An 18,345-nucleotide genomic window follows, 5' to 3' on the forward strand; every position below is an offset into this window, starting at 1 on the left:
TGTCAGGACTCTAGATGTGTTGAAAAGTATTTGAGCTCTGGATATATTTAAGAGAAATTGTCAACAATATTTTTGGGCAGTTTAACACAAATGCGAGAGAGAAAAAGGAGAGTCAAGTATGCCTACAAAGTCTTCTGCCTAAGCAAATTGAAGAAGAGAATTGTTTAATAATATGGGAAAAAACAAGAGTACTGAGTTTCTTCTAGGAACGGAAATCTGAGTTAAGACAATTCAGTTTCAGATAATTTTGAGAAATCTCTTAGGAAAATTTCAGTTGTTTCAAGATAACATCTGGATATGTGAGTAGAATTCTGGGGGTACATTTGGATGGGGTGTGTAAATTAGGGACTCAGCAGTGCAGTGCATACATAGCATTTGAACTCATAAAATTGGATGAAATCATCTAGGAATTAACATTTAAAATAAACCATACCAATACCACCAAAGTTGCCCAATTTCAAAGCCCAGAAATAATTAAAATTGTCCACTACCATTGGAAATAATAGGGCCCAGCCCACCCGGTTGCCTCAGTTGGCTAAGCATACAACTCTTGATTTTTGGTTCAGGTCATGATCTCATGGTTGTGGTATTGAGCCCCCCAGTCAGGCTCCCCATTCAGCAAGGAGTCTGCTAGAGATTCTTTCTCTCCTCTCCCTCTACCCATCCCCCCACTTGCATGCTAACTTTCTCACTCTATCCCAAATAAACAAATAAATCTGAAAGAAAGAAAGAAAGAAAGAAAGAAAGAAAGAAAGAAAGAAGAAAGAAAAAGAAAGAAAGAAAGAAAGAAAGAAAGAAAGAAAGAAAGAAAGAAAGAGAAGAAAGAAAGAAAGAGAAAGAAGAAAGAAAGAAAGAAGAAAGAAAGAAAGAAAGAAAGAAAGAAAGAAAGAAAGAAAGAAAGAAGAAAGAAAAGAATGAAAATAAACAAAAAGAAAAGGAAAATAAAACAAAACTATAGGGCCCAGACAGAAAAGAATGGAAAAATATATCTTGTTGGATACTTGAACCATCAGAAGAACATCGATACTCCACTGGGGGGAAAAATTAAGCCCCACAGAAGGCAGAACTAGTATCCCCCTCAGGATCAAAGGAAACTTTAGCCTACAGTAATGGTAGTAATATGGAGATGGTGTCTCTCTAGGGGGCAAAGGATAGGTATGCATCATTGTAATAGGTTCTTTTTCCCCCAAGTCAGGCTTCCTTTCCAGTAATAAAACCCATTATACTTACAAATGTCATTATGTTCTCTTTACTTCATCTCATGAGAATTGGGGCTTGGAGATCCAGGGCAAAAATATTGATACTCTGGCTACTAATAATGCTGTGAATGAGAAATAGATCTTTGTCTCTGACTCTGTGGTTTCATGTCTTATATCAACATCCATGAAACTATGGAACGCTCACTTGTTGCTTAGCAAATAGGGTAAAATCTCATATTCCTCTCAGTTCTTGACAGTATTCTCTCTCATTTTTAATATATTTGCAAGCTATTCTGTCTGGCTTCACTGTCCTCTGTCATCTCACTCCTCTAAACCTAGACTTACAGCTAGCTAACTTCCCTTTGATCTTCAAAACTTACCTTAGATATAATTTCCTTGAGAATAATTCTTTGTCACCATTTTAGCTGGCTTTCTTTATACTACCATAACACCACATATCTTTTTCCCCTGCTTAGCTCTTCTTGGCTATGACAGTTTCTCAAATTTCCTTGTTTTTTTTTTTCTTAATTATTGACGTAATATTGACATACAACATTTATTATTGACATACAACATTATATAGGTATATACATAATGATTTGATGTTTATATATATTATGGAATGATCACCAAATTAATTTAGTTAACGTCCATCCCCATACATAGTTATACGTTTTTTTTCTTATGATAAGGACTTTTGAGATCTACTGTCTTAGCATATTTCAAATATTGTATTATTAACTATAGTCACCATGCTGTATATTACATCTCCATGATAATTATTTTTAATATCTTAATATTAGCTTTCTTTTTATTCCTATGGAGAAAATTTCTTATTGTTTTTCCCATGGGTATTTGTCATCAAATTTATTTATTCTTAGTGTCCCTGGAACCAAATTCATGTGGTCTAGCACATGAATCAATAAATAGATTTTCAGTGAATTAGTTAATAATACATCCTGACTCCTGTCAGAATAGCCTGAGGATCTTTCCAGTTTTTCATCACAAGCAGTCAAAACTTTTATCAACTATTTATCACAACCACCAACTAACAAGTTAAAGGAATGATAGATTAAATTTGACTCTTTTCTGCCCAAAACTGAGTTCATTGTTACATTTGTTTGGAAATATGTTAACAGGATACAGTTACCACTTTTTCATGTATTTATTATGAGAGGAACTTAGCTCTTTGTCTACTTTCTTTCTTTTTTTTTTTTTTGTCTACTTTCTGTATGAAATCTACAAGATTTGTATTCCATTTTCTGAAAATTTTTACCTGATTTGGATTATTACATTCCAGTTAGCAAGCACCTAAATATCAGCCTTATTTTACCCCCTTAACTTTAGATTGTATATGATATACATTTATATTAAATAAATTCCCTCCATGGTACAGCGGCTTATATATTACAAATTACAAATCTACCTTCATAGATAATCCTTCTATCATCAGAAAATATAGTGTGTCCCTAAAAATTATCATGGCACAATCTCTCCTCATAAATTCACTTGCCTTTGCTCTAATATCAGTCTTGGATAATGACTCAGAGAGCACTGATACTTAGCACCATACTACAGAGTTCTGCCCCTAACACAGTAGACAATGCTGTATTCTCATAAGAAGAGCCATTAATTCCCATCCAAATCTCAGTTGTTCATTTTTCAACAAGTCTAACTAGAACACTATCAGAGACACATTTAAGGTTTGCCAAGGCCAATTCAATTTCATTTAGTAATTCTTCCACCATCAGATAAAGGTTATCCAATGCTCTTTATGTATTTATTTTAAAGATTTTATTTAGGGACACGTGAGTGGCTCAGTGGTTGAGAGTTTGCCTTCAGCTCAGGGCATGATCCTGGGATCCTGGATGGAGTCCCACATGGGGCTCCTTGTGGGGAGTCTGCTTCTCTCTCTGCCTATGTCTTTTAAAATCTTTTTAAAAAAAAAATTTAAAATATTTTTTTAATTATAAAGTAAAAATAAATTAAAAATATAAAGATTTTATTTATTCATAAGAGACATAGAGGGAGAGTCAGAAACATAGGCAGAGGGAGAAGCAGGCTCCCCTGGGGGAGCCTGATGCAGGACTAAATCCCAGGACCCAGGATCACACCCTAAGCTGAAGGCAGATGCTCAACCACTGAGCTACCCAGGCACCCTTCCTATATTCTTTGTTGCAATGATTATACATATACACTTCACAAAGAATAATCAGACACATGAAACTGTAAATATGTATGTAAACATTATAGAAAACATTGTAGAAAAAATATTTTTCCAAAAAACATGTTGTTTGTGGAGTTCCAATTTTGCTGTATGCATGAGGCTTTTGAAATAATCACACAGCAATGTTTTTCTTTAAAGTCCTACTCCATCATTTCTTACACAGTGGTTTATGTGTTTGTCATGGTTCCTTGAGTGTTGAATTATGACCTCTACTTTCTAGCTTTGTAACATCTTTTTCTCCCTGATTCCTGCAATGCTCATTAAGGTTTTAAAGATCACAAGGCCAGGGTATCCCTGGGTGGCACAGTGGCTTGGCGCCTGCCTTTAGCCCAGGCTGTGATCCTGGAGACCTGAGATCGAGTCTGCATTGGGCTCCTGGCATGGAGCCTGCTTCTCCCTTTCCCTGTGTCTCTGCCCCTCTCTTTGTGTTTCTCTCATGAATAAATAAATAAAATCTTAAAAAAAAATCACAAGGCCATATTGCTGACTTACAAGTACCCAATCATTTTTTATACATGCTATGTGTACAAAAGTAAGTTGTACCAGTCATATGGTCCAGGTGTATTAGATCAATTGTTCAGTTCCTTTGTTCCTCGCATATCATTCTATTCAGTGACCTTTCCCTGTGAAGTTGATAACTGAGCTTTCTTTTAAGTATCACATTATCTTACCTTAAGCTTGGTGAGAAAACAATATATTACTAAATTAAATATTCAAATATTTAATTTTTTAAATCATATTTTTTAAAGATTTTATTTATTTACGAGAAACAGAGAGAGAGAGAGAGAGCCAGAGACACAGGAAGAGAGAGAAGCAGGCTCCATGCCAGGAGCCAGATGTGGGACTTGATCCCAGGACTCCAGGATCACCCCCGGGCTGAAGGCAGGTCCTAAACCACTAAACCACCCAGGGATCTCCATATTTTCTTTCAATATTAGTGAAGTAAATGGTCAAGCTCTTGGTACTGTGAAGTCAGAGTAGCTGACTGGAATCCTCTGCAGCTATGGTAAAACTCCTTACCTAGTTCTTCCTCAATTCCATCATCTGTAATGGCACTAAGGACAATATGGTGGCTTAAGGACACCTGTCTTAAAATGTTTTTATGAAGAAAAAATGAGGTAATGCAATGAAGGACTATAATCACCTGACAGAGAGTTATCATTCAGTCAAGTTACCTATTATTTTATTTATGTGGTATCATGGAAATGTCACCATTCACAAATAAAACTTTATAAATATCTCTGATGTCTCCAATGATGATTTAATTTACAGTAATCTCTAACTATGTTTACCAATCAGAGAGAGGAATATGTTGTGCATATTAAGGTTTTAAAATACTAGCAAGAACAGATTTGGTTACTAGAGATTTTTTAAATGAATCATTGGTAGGATACAGCTGTGGTTTGAAGATTTTCATACAATATACAGTAATTAGGATTTTCTTCCACTTTCATTTACTGCAAATGAGACACACTAATTGATGGATTTCCCTTTGTGTACCAAAAGAAAGTCTCTCAGATACTTATTGAACACATCTAATGTGGTTTTAAAATTAAAGTAGAAAAATAAATATTTTAACTTCAAGACAGATACTCCAAATATTTATCCTAGGGAACTAAGCCTAGCAAAATTAGATGTCTTATCATCCTGGCAGTAGGCATTAGCAAACACTTTACATTCCACTAGAATTGACTCTCTTCCAATATACTAAACTGGTATTGGGCTTTAAATTCCTTTCTCCTAAAAGCCATAATTAGTACAATAAGCCTACTTCAAACATGACTAATTCCTGCTGAATATTATAATAATATAAATAGAAAATATTTTTATGTAAGAATATACTTCTGATATTATAAAAACTTTAATAAAAATATAATTTTCTAGCACAAGAGAGATGAGTCCTATTTTAATTGATTTATGTGTATTTTAACCTAACATATCTTTCTCATTAAATTGCATTAAATATGTATTATAAACTGAACATATCTTTATCATTAAATTGCATTAAATATATCACCTGTTTATTATGTCAAACAACTGGTAGTATAAATCAATATAGTTAACAATTACCTTATTTAATTAATATAGCAACTATTTGATATAACAGATATCCTTATCCTATTTTTGTACATAAGAAAGCTAAGACTCAATTTGAAAGAACCAGTAAGTGGTGGAGGATTAAACTGAAACCCAGATCTGTAGAACTCCAGAGTTCAAATATCTCCACTGACTATGTGTCTTCATCACTCACAACACAGCATAATGTAACTAAAACTGATGTAATTTAGTTATTTTAGGTCACAAAGAAAGTTTCAAATAAAATAGCCTAACATAATTTATTTTTTCTAGTCAATATGATTACAGAGTATTCCAAAATGTTTTGTAACTTACCAAAACAGATTCAAGTAAATATAAATTCAAAGGCTAAGTATTATAAGGACTTCAAAGGTGAAAACAACACTTTGAGCTCAGGTGCTACTTCGATGTAACCGATTTGATATTGGATTTGTTTTGGAACTTTCTAATACTAGGACAAGAGATATCTGAGGCTTCTGATTTATCTATCACTCTTTTACAGCATAATATATTTATAATGAAGGACAGAAAAGAGACAGGAAAAAAAGAAAAACAGAAATGACCTGGGTTTTTTTGTGTGTGTTTTTGTTTTGTTTTGTCTTTTTTTTAATATATATATAAATACCCCAAGAATTGCAGGAGATAAGTTGATTGTAGACAATTGTGTAGAAATAATCAAATAAATATAGAAGCAAAGAGGGGTGCTTAGGTGGTCAGTCGTTTAAGCATCTGACTCTTGATTTCATCTCAGGACATGATCTCCAGATCAGGTCCTAGGATAGAGCTCCATGCAGGCCTCCGAGCTCAGTGTGAATCTGCTTCCCCTCTTTCTCTTCCTACCCCCCCTTCCTCCATTCATGCACACACACTCTAAAACGAATGAATCTTAAAGAGAAATATATGGAAGCAAAGAAAATCAGAAATACCTAAAACTGAGATATCTAAAACTCCCTTGTTCACAATCATAAAATTATTTTAGAATTTTCTGTTTATTATTTAAATTTCTGAGCACCTCTGCAAGGAAAATAAATCATGACAGACTAATCCAATTTTCTTTGAACAGATTTGCTATTCTGGGGAATGCCATAGTCATGACAAATGCTAACATGGATTAAAATACATAAAGCAAATCTTTTCAAAAATAAAAGGAGAAATAGATCCTAAAGGATAATGGTATATTTTAACATATCTCTCAATATCTGATAAAAAAATAACAAACTCCAGCAAATTTATAGAATATTTGAACAATGTGATTGATACTCATTTGACAAATATAACCATGACAGTATTCATTTTTTAATGAACAAAGAAGTTTTATTAAAAATACCAAATTCTGGGCTACAAGAGTTCTAGCATTTTCAAATGACTTAAATACTATGATTTATATTCTCTGATCCCAAAAGCAGAGAGTCCTGTAGCCTATAATACCAACCAAAGAAGTTTTTTTTTTTTTCTTTCTTTCTCACTGAACTCATGAAGAGAACTAGTTCAGAATAAAATTTATAAACAACAGGTATAGGCCATGGAGAAAACATCAGAACCATTGTTGAATCCATTAAAAAAAAAAAAACAGATTACTTGCCCTTTCATCAATCTATTTTATTCATGCATATCATACACAAACTAAAATTTGAAAATACTCCTCTGAGTAAAATGAAGTACATCTCACCAATGAATCAGTTTCAGATATTTGAGTTGGTCAGAGAAGCTGAGATAACCTTGTGCCTTCACATTAAACTGTGAGGCTAAAAAATAAATATAAAATAGTGCCCAGAGTCATTTATTATAAATGACTTCCTCCCTTTCAATCAAGGTATTATCTTAAATTCAGACATGCTACAGAGTTCATATTTATCTGATATTGACAACTCCAAAGAGTTGTCAGAACTCCAGAAGAGTTGAAGAACTCCAGAAGCTTAAAACTGGTTTGAACCTAAACCCATAATTAAGAAATTCCACTGGTAGGAATTACATCTAAGTAAAGAAAATAAAAACAAAAATGCAAGAATGTGTGGATGATTTATGTCTAAAGGTAATCATTACCATAACCTTAAAAACAGGAAATGGATATTTTAACAGCAAATTATTTTTCACTTATCAAAAATAGTGTTTATGAAGAATATTCAGTTTGGAGAGGACAATACATGACACTAATATGTTAGCAGTAGTTCTTTCTGTGCCAGATATTATGGATATTATTCTTTAGGATTCTATATTTACCAAAATTTTATAAGTATAATTGGCATTACATTTTGAAAAAGATAATTTTAATTTATCAATAGGTTACACTATAATCACAAAATCAGTAGATAATGCTTAAGTAATGTTACATCAGAGGGGAAATCTTGAGATTCTCCAAGACTACTCAATAACTTCAAGGAAGTCTTCATTTTTGTACCAAAATTTCCAAAACAGGTAGCTTCATAGAAATGTGACCATCACTAATGTTGAAAGGAATGATGATAGAACACAGGGGATTTTAAAGATAGTGAAACTATTCTGTATGATACTATAAATGTCATTGTAAATTTGTCCAAACACAATAGGATACTAAGAGCAAATCCTAATATAAACTATATTTGGGGAGACAATGATATTTCAACATAGTTTCATCAAACATAATAAATGGTGAGGCTGTGAATATAAGAAATCTGTACCTTCCTCTCAATTTTGCTGTGAACATAAAACTGCATTTTAAAAATATAAAATATATTAATAAAAAAGAAAAATGGTGATTCAGAAATGAAGAATGTCAACAGGGTATCACAAATAGATCAATTTAAAACATTAGATTTATTCAATGATATTAAATCTAATTGTTTTAGAGGTTTATTTTTGCATTTGTTCATTTAAAAGTTTTTTAAATGTTATGTTCTATAAATTCTGATGATTTATATTAATACTTTGTTACTACTGCAATAAAGCATGTGTAAAATACCTTGATTGCTAGATGACAGTACATGTCTTTGAGAACCTATAGCATTGGAGTGTTACTGTATTCCTAATTTAACAAGACAAGCACAAAACTGGCTGATATGCAAATGTGAACCATGTAATTGAACTCACTGAACATGGGTCATGGAAAACACATCTCTTATTTAAGACAAGCCCTATAGTTAAAAATTTTTCAAAAAAAGAAAAAAGAGCTCAGAGAGGTTCATTGAAAATATAAGCTTGGTAGGCTTTAGAGGGCAATACATATAATGATTATTTTATCAGTAACTTTCATATATCTGGAGATATTATACCAATACTAAGTTCATAATAAGAGATGACAAAAAACAAAATATAAATGATTATTTTTAGAACTTCACATAAACATAATAAAACAAAAATCCAGATTTCATAGTCAAAATGTAAGGGCCCTATGTAAATAAGTGGGTATGCTTGTTTGTTTTTTGAGTATACTCATACCAGTAAAAGTACAATATCCCTGGTGCCCCAAGCAGCAAGCAATTAAAGTGTTAAAAAATAAATCAATAGGGCCAATTTTGCTGTACATAAATCATTTTCCTACTTAAACTCTTACATAGTTTTAGCTTGAAAATGGCAATTTTACTAAAATTATTGTCACATTTTTGTGAAATATTTGTATAATCTGACAATATAATTAGTTCACAGAACAAATGGTGTCAGTGATTGGGAGCCAACTAATTAAATAATAAAAATTAAAATCTCAAAAAGAAATTAAAATTAAAAGTTTTAATATAGAGGAAAACTTTGTTAACAATGTATAAATTCATATGATTCATACATACAAAAACCAGGACATGTTTTCCATGACAAGAGTTGAATTTAGGCAGAGTAAGGTGAAAAATGTAGCAATCATCTATGTTATTTTAAGAAAAACTAAAGTACCTTTAACATAATTATCTTGAAGTTTGAGGCGAAAATGTTAAGACATTTATTGATTGATAATGATCTGAGTTTTCTCTTTTATCAAAGTAAGAGCATATTTTGATTTCAACTCAATTTTCTAATTTCAAATTCACTCCTGGGTGTTAACCATAGATTTCTTCACAAATAGTACTGAGAGGTTCTTGAAGTCATCATGAAAATTATATATCAATCTTTGAAAGATTTTGGAGGGACTGGTTAAGGGTTTGAGGTATTACTTATTCAACTCTATCTAAGAACTAGTTATTATAGAATATCTTGTCATACAGTACAGATAAGTTAAATATAGTTCAAAAGAAGCAGAAATACATAACACATAATATTGATGAACCAATATTTTTTCTCAATGTATTGAGATATACTTGACAAATAAAACTGTATCTATTTAGAGTGTATGAAGAGGGACCCCTGGGTGGCTTAGCGGTTGAGCACTTGCCTTCAGCTGAAGGCGTGATCCCCGAATATCGGGATCGAAGCCCACATCGGGCTCCCTGCATGGAACCTGTTTCTCCCTCTGCCTATGTCTCTGCCTCTCCCTCTTTCTCTCTTTCTGTGTGTGTGTGTGTGTGTGTGTGTGTGTGTGTGTGTGTCTCATGAATCAATAAATAAAATCTTTAAAAAATAGAATGTACAACGTGATGCTTAGATACACTTATACGTTGTGAAATATTTACCACAACTAGTTAATACATATATCACTTCACATGCCATTATGTGTGTTTCTGTGTGTGTGTGGGGGGGGTAAGAATGTTTAACATCCAGTCTCAGCAAATTTCAAGTGTACAATACAATATCATCAACAGTAGCCACTATGGTGTACTTAAGATCCTCCCAAACTTATCTTATACCTGAAAGTTTATACCATTTGAATAATATGGCCCCATTTCCCTTACCCCACAGACCCTACCAACCACTATTCTATTATGTATCATTGAATTTGACTATATTTCTTTTAGATTCTGCATATGGTGAGAACATACAGTATTTATCTTTACCTGTCTGGCTTCTTTCACTTAGTATATTGTTCACCAGCTTCATTCATATTTTCACCAATGGCAGGATTTCCTTATTTCTTACAGCTGAGGACCACTTTGTGTGTGTGTGTATTCATCAATATTATGTATCCATATACCATATATATCAAATATATTTTGTGTTTTCTTTATTCCTTCATCTGTAGAGGAACACTTAGGTTGTTTTAATATCTTAGCTATTGTGAGTAATGTGACAATGAATACGGGAGTACAGATATTTCTTCCAGATACTGATTTTGTTTCCTCAGATATATATCCATAAGTGGGATTGTTGGATCCTATGGTAGTTCTATTTCTAATTTCTTGGGGAAGCCCCATGCTGTTTTCCATGATGTCTGTCTTAATTTTCATTCCTGTCAACAGTGTACAAGGGTTTCCTTTTTTTCCTCACCTTCACCAACTCTTGTTGTACCACATCTTTTTGATAATAGCTCTCCTAACAGATGTGAAATGATATTTCCTTGTAATTTTGATTTGCATTTCCCTGATGATTGATGATGTTAAGCATCTTTTTATGTGCCTGTTGGCTATTTATATGTCTTCAGAAAAATGTCTATCCAAGTCTTTATCCTGAAGGCAAAAATTTTAATTGAATTATTTAGTCTTTGATATTGAGTTGTATGAGTTGTATATGTATGTTTTAGATATTAATAGATATTAATCCCTTAGTAGATGTACCATTTGCAAGTATTTTCTCCCATTTCATAGGTTGCCTTTTCATTTTGCGCATTGTTTCCTCCACTGTGCAGAAACTTCTTAATTTTCTTTTATTTCACTTATGTATTTTGCTTTGGTTGTATGTGCTTTGATATTATAGTCAAGAAATCATGCAAAAAAAAAAAGAAAAAGAAAAGAAATAATTGCTGAGACCAATGACAAGGAGAATTCCCTTCTTCTAGGAATTTTACAACTTTAAATTTTTATTTATTTATGATAGTCACACACACACACACACACAGAGAGAGAGGGAGAGAGAGGCAGAGACATAGGCAGAGGGAGAAGCAGGCTCCATGCACCAGGAGCCCGACGTGGAACTCGATCCCAGGTCTCCAGGATTGTGCCCTGGGCCAAAGGCAGGTGCTAAACCACTGCGCCACCCAGGGATCCTGGAATTTTAAAACTTTAGATCTTACACTTAAGTTTTTAATCCCTTTTGAGTTAATTATTGTGACTGATACATAATAGAAATCCAGTTTCATTCTTTTGTGTGTAGATATCTAGTTTTCCCAGGACCTTTTATTGAAGAGATCATTCTTTCCCCATTGTGCTCTTGATACCTTTGTCAAAGAAAAATTCACTGTTTATATGTGGAATTATTTCTGGGCTCTATATTCTCTTCCATTGGTCTATATGTCTGTTTACACACCAGTACCATACTCTTTTAATAACAGTAACTTTATAATTTATTTTGAAATTATGGAGCTTGATAACTCCAGGTATCAGAGCTTTATTTTGCTTTCCTAATTTTGTTTTGATTATTTGGAGTACTCTGTAGTTGCATATGAATTTTAGGATTGTTTTTCTAATTCTGTAGAAGATGCTATGGAATTTATTTTTTAAATATTTATTTATTTGTCAGAGAGAAAGAGAGCACAAGCAGAAGGAGAGGGAGAAGTAGGCTCCCTGCTCGGCTCCCTGCTCAGCCCGATGTGGGGCTCAATCCTAGGATAATGACCTGAGCCAAAGGCAAATGCTTAACCAAGTGAGTCACTCAGCTGCCCTATTCCCATGGGATTTTGATAGAAGTTGCATTGAACTGTAGACCAAATGAGGTTATACGGAAGTTTAACAATACAAAGTCTTCCAGCCCATGAACACAGGATGTCTTTTCACTTATTTATGTTTTCTTTAATTTCTCAATGACATAGTTTTCACTTCCTTGGTTAAATTTATTACTAATTATTTTATAATTTCTGATGCTATTGTAAATGGGATTTTTTTCTTAACTTCTTTTCAGTTGTTCATTGTTAGTATATATAAATATAACTGATTTTTATATGTTTATTTTGTATCTTGCAACTTTACTCAATTCATTCATTATTTCTAACAGTTTTTTTCATGGGGTCTGAGGAATTTTTGTATATAAGATTGAGTCACCTGAAGGAAAAACAAATATACTTCTTCCTTTCCAATTTGGATGCATTTTTATTTGTTTTTCTTATCTCATCCCTCTAGCTATATCTACCAGTACTATGTTGAATAGAACTAGCAAGAGTAGGCAATCTTGTCTTATTGCTGATCTTAAAAGGAAAAGCTTTTAACTTTTCACCACTGAGTATGATGTAAGCTGTGGGCTTCTTACATTTGACATTTATTAGATTTAGGTACATCATTTTTACATCTAATTTATTGAGAGTATTCAGTCATGAAAAATGTTGAAATGTTGAATTCTGTCAAATGTCTTTCTGCATCTATCAGGACTAAATATGGTTTTTATCCTTCACTTTGTTAGTGTGGTATTTACATGTATTGATTTGCATATGTTGAACAATACTTGTATCACAATGATAAATCCTACTAGATCATGGTGTGTGTTTCTTTATACCAGGATGCATACATAAAACAGAAATCCCACCAGTTATTATTCTTAAAAAGATTATTTAATATTAAAATGGTTAATGAGAACTGAATGATACCTACGTAACTGAAAATACAAAGAACGCTACAATGTCATAGAGTTAGCAAGTATAAGAAGCAGCTTCCACTCCAAGGGGCTAGGGAATAAAAGGAGGAAATACTGGAATTATTACAACTTAAAAGTTTGGAGGAGCCTCATAGAGCTGAGGCTAGAATAGCTGAGAAGGGGCAGAGCTCAGCTATGAATGATGTCTCCATGTTTAGAGGAGGAATTCGGTGGGACCAGGACACCATAGTTTGCTGAGAATGTGCTGGCTGGCTGGGGCTGGTATCTCCTAGAGAGCATGATATGGTTTTAATACAAACTGGATTTAACTACTGGGGTGCCTAGGTGGCTCCGTTGGTTAAATGTCCAACTCTCAATTTCATCTCAGGTCATAATTTCAAGGTTGTGAGATTGAGCCCTGCATGGGGATCAGTGGTGGGCATGGAGCCTGCTTAACATTCTCTCTCCCTCTCTCCCTTTGCCCCTCTTCCTGACCTGCTCATGTGTGCGCATGAGGATTCTTTCTTTCTTTCTTTCTTTCTCTCTCTCTCTCTCTCTTTAGAGAAAACAAAACAAAACAAAAACTGGATTTAACTATTATGACAAACTGTCAATGCCAGGGTGAAGAAGCATTGCCAGAGAAATGCTTCTCTGAAACAGAAAACAAACAGGAAGAGAGAGTCAACCAGAAGCAAGCCAAAAATAAAAATAAAAATAAAAAGAAAAGAAAAGAAAAGAAAAGAAAAGAAAAGAAAAGAAAAGGAAAAAAGAATACTCTCTTCCTTCCTCAGCTTTTTCATTTCCTTAGTATCCCTATTGATTCAATTCCTTTTAGTATCCCTATTGACAAAGGCTAAGAGGAAACAGCTGGCAAAGCAGAAAAAATGGTTTGCAGAGCTCTAGTTGCAACCTCTCAAGATGAGTATAGAAAGTTGTGTTTGGATGTGAAAAGCCATAATGTAATAACTAATATATCATGACAATCTAAGTGACTTAATGCACGAAGAAAACAGATATAGTACAACTTGGTATTTTTTTCTGCATGCACTGAAGTAGCAATCACTTTCCTCTCTGTCAATGAAAGAACAAATGCTGGAAATTTTGGCAGCTTATGTTATATCAAGTACATGCCAGATTGTGGAACTCAATCATCTCATCTGTTCAAAGTCTGAAACTGAATCTTGACTTTCCAGACCATAAGGAAATAGTCCAAAGATAAAATTTTGAAAGATAAGAGCTCTACAGAATATCTCAAGCACAATTTAAATCAAGAGAGTTAACAAAATTGAATTTACTGAGAGGTAATTTGTATTTGATCTGTTCTCCATGCTAATTCTGAAGGCTGTGATCTGAATTGTGTAGCGGTTGGTTAGTACTATAAACTGGCCTCATCAAGCCTATTCTGTAATCAATGCCTAACGTATGGAATCATTTTGACAAGCCTGAAAAAATTTTGCAATAACAAATTTTGTCTTTTCTTCTTTCAGGAAGGGCATATATTGTATCTCCATTTTAATTAATAGCATACATAACTCTTGAAAGTTATGTAATTTGCCTAAGGTAGGAAATTAAAATATTAAGTTTTTCTTTCATAGATCATGGAAATCAAATCATTCTATTCATGCTTTTTTTTTTTTTTTACCAGTATTAGTTTCCTATTTTTTTTAATCAGACCAGTTATGTATGTTATCAATTCGTATTTCCATCCAAAAAAAAATACACAAAATGCTTATTTACAGAATAGTATTCTAGAACCATCTTGCAAGTGGCTTCCAACTTATGACTGTTACATTTTCAGAAAAATTTCAGGATATGTTAGACTCAGCCATTATTAATGGTGAAATTATTTAAACTTGCAATTAAATAAATTATATTAAAACTAAAGTAATAAAAAAAACAAAACTAAAGTAATAAATACTCAAAACTCATTACTTTTTACCTGACTGCATTTTATAGTTATCTATGCTCTTGAGGTATTTATGTCTATTATATCTGCTTGGTAGAATTATTACAAAATGATATGCTACTGCATATCTCTTCTCAACTCTGTGTTCAGCAATGTCTAGTTGATAGATTGAACTCAGCTATGGTGAGGTAATTTACACCTCAGCAATTGGCAGAAACTATAAATCAGGACTTGATTTATTATCTTACTATCTAAAACAGAGACTGATAAAAAACATTCTGTGGATTAAACCTATCTCAGTGCCTCTTCTGTACATATCTTCTTCACACAGCCCCACCCATTTACTTACATATTGTCTAAGGTTGCTTTGGAAATACAAAGACAAGAGGTGAGTTATAATTTTGTGATCTGCAGAGCCCAAAATACTTACTTTCTGTCCCTTTACTGAAAAAGTTTATCAAGTTCTGGTACAGAGTTAAAGCGATGAAGAAAACATTAACAATGTAGATTAAATATAAAAGTGTGTCATATCTGTTGCAGATATATAGGACAAAATAAGTGGTCTATAGCAGAAAAAAATGAGGCTATATTCTTCCACTATTACTTGATTTGACAAAAAATTCTCCCATCATTAATGAATGAATAAATTTCTACATATGTTGAAAGCTGAAAGGAGTTTTAGTTTAATTAGTTTAATTTTTATGATGATGAAAAATAGCTAAATAGTAGATCGTAGCAGATCATGTCAGACTTACTAACAATAAGTCTACTGAAAAAAGGGTCAGTTGATAGGACTACAACACAAGTCATGGTTGAATTGCAACCAATCATAGGTTGGCTACAAGTAATTAGGTATGAGACTAAGTTGGTTAAGATTGAGTATAACGAAAATCATTGAAACCTTTCTGTAAGAATCAATAGCCATATGGAATTTACAATGAAAAATATTGTATACTTTATTCTTATTTGTAAATTGTGTACTGCATATCACTTATTGATAAAACTTATAACAAATTTGTGTAAGTTTATATACATCTATTTTTTTCTTACAGAGGAAACATTTATTAGCCCATCACTGTATGAGAAAAACATTTTAAAATATTTATGTTAAGAATATTTGCTATAAATTATAAAAATAAATGTCACATATATTTAAGTAAATATTGCCTATTAATTAAAAACTTATACACAATCTTTATATGGCATTAATATAGTATTCAAATGTCAGAGTTGAGTGCATCTCCTTGGGCTATCAATCATTTGAGAATGAATCTGTTCAGAAAGGATAGCAAAAGATGATGTTAAGCACCCTTAAATCCATAGAATATTGACCTAAACAGTGACTTGAAATATTTCCATCCTTTGACTTGGGTTATTAAAAATAATATTTTAAGATTTAGTTTAGCATGGAGACATCAACTTTAAATTTTAAAAATGATATAAAGCTGTTATAAGAATAATTTGCCACTCAAGAGTTTGGACCCACTCCAAAATAGGAAGACTTGCAGCCTTCTGGAAACTAAGCAGCACTTAGGAAAAATGAATCATCCAAAATAACAAATCTTTTTTTTTTTTCACTCTAAAATTATACAGCAGATATAATCAAATTCCTTTAGTGGCTTCTTCTAATGTTTAGAATAACATCTATAGTCCTTAATATGTCAATCCTATTCCTATTTCTGTGCATTCCACACCCTCTATCCTAGCACTTCTCTAGTGTCACTGGCTTCCTTGCTGCTCCTGGAAAATATCAGACCTACCTAAAGGTGTGGGACCCAGGAAATTTAACAAAATCCCCTACCCCTGGACAAGCAGAGCAGGACTGACTCTATTTTGGGCTGCACCCGCCTTGTGCTGACCTGCTTATTACTTAGGGCACTGCCCCACCCTAGTCAAAGACCAGGACACACCCTAATTGGAAATCCCGCTCAGTGGACCAGCATGACTGTGCAACTTTCTGCGTATCCCATTGGTCACTGGCCCCTATAAAGTTGCTAAGCCTCTTAGTCTCGGGGTCCAAGTACCTGCTCCGCTGTGTCGGGTATACTTGGATCCAGGCTCGAGCTTGTAATAAACCCTCGTGTGTTTGCATGGGTGTCGGCTCCTTGGTGGCTTCTCGGATTCGCGATCTTGGGCACGATAAACTTGCTTTTTTCCTTCCATCTAGAATTATTTTGCCTTAGATTTTCATATCGCTATTCATCATGTTCTTTTACTCGAGTGTTATCTCCGAAGACTTTTAAATTTATTTATTTCTTATTTTTTGTTTATTTTTTTTCGAGATTTTATTTATTTATTCATGAGAATACACAGAGAGGAGAGAGAGAGAGGCAGAGACACAGGCAGAGGGAGAAGCAGGCTCCAAGCAGGGAGCCCCATGTGGGACTCGATGGGGGACTACCAAGATCACAGCCTGGGCCAAAGGTTAACTGCTAAACCACTCGGGCATCCTTCTGAAGACTTTTCAGACCAGGCACCCTCAAAGCTGCTATGTTCCCCTATCTTTCTCTGTCCTATTTGTCTGACGTATTTATCTGTATCATGCATCACAAACAGACATTATGTTATTTATTAACTGTTCTTTTTTTTTTTATTCCTTTTGCACTAGAATGTAAGCTCTACCAGAGCTGAGATTTTTGTTTTGTTCATAGTATTCTTCATGCTTAAGGAGTGTCTGGAAAGTAATAGCTGCCAAGCAAATTGTTGAAACAGATTGTTGAAAGAGAAAAGAAGGAAGGAAAGTAGGAAGTTAGGAAGTAGGAAGATAGGAAAAATTTTCTTTAATGTGATCTGCAAAATACTTTTTAACCAAAAGATATATACCATTTTGGAGAGAACTCAGACATATCTTGTCCTACCCTTTTTATTCTAATTTTCACATTTTCTTTGTCTCTCATGTTAGGCATTTTGTGACTATTTGTACTGTTGAAGCAATTAAGATTATTTATGGTCTCTTTTTTTGATGAGAAAATTAACTTCCTGTCCAAGTTGAAAGTTAAAACAAAAGTAAAAACAAAAACAAAAATAACCTCTCATTTATCTGCTAATCCCCTGTATATTCAATAAAAATAAATACTCTAAAATAATTTCATATGATACAATTAACTACTATTTTGGCCAACTATATTTTCCTGTTAATTTTTTACGCTTACAGTCATGAAGACTTTTGTAATATTGAATATGAGAGACTATATTGACAATGATTATTACTAAAAGAATATTTCAATGGCTTTAGATATTGAGATTAGCCTACCTAAAAGCAAAAAGTTTATACTCATGATAATCACTAAAGCCCCACTCCAGGGATTCTAATTTCTTAGCAAAATCTGTGTTTCAGTTTATTATCTAGTGTCAGAAGAATGCCTGTATCTGTGACAAATTCC

General features: G+C 33.2%; 1 long non-coding RNA gene across 8 annotated transcripts in view; it reads left to right on the top strand.

Moving 5' to 3' along the window:
* LOC144283200 (uncharacterized) overlaps window positions 1-18,345 on the top strand; it is a 128,145-nt gene that overhangs the window by 92,995 nt on the left and 16,805 nt on the right. For 5 of the 8 annotated variants that reach the window (XR_013351626.1, XR_013351622.1, XR_013351623.1 and 2 more), the window contains one exon: window positions 14,544-14,616. The exons of 1 other annotated variant lie outside the window; for it this stretch is intronic. This is a non-coding gene — a long non-coding RNA (uncharacterized LOC144283200). Of the gene's footprint in view, window positions 1-12,012; window positions 12,136-14,543; window positions 14,617-18,345 lie in introns of all 8 variants that reach the window. 2 more of the 8 variants (XR_013351624.1, XR_013351629.1) reach the window with 1 other exon arrangement.

The sequence above is a fragment of the Canis aureus genome, chromosome 14 (assembly GCF_053574225.1).
Source record: "Canis aureus isolate CA01 chromosome 14, VMU_Caureus_v.1.0, whole genome shotgun sequence".
Taxonomy (NCBI): Eukaryota; Metazoa; Chordata; class Mammalia; order Carnivora; family Canidae; genus Canis; species Canis aureus.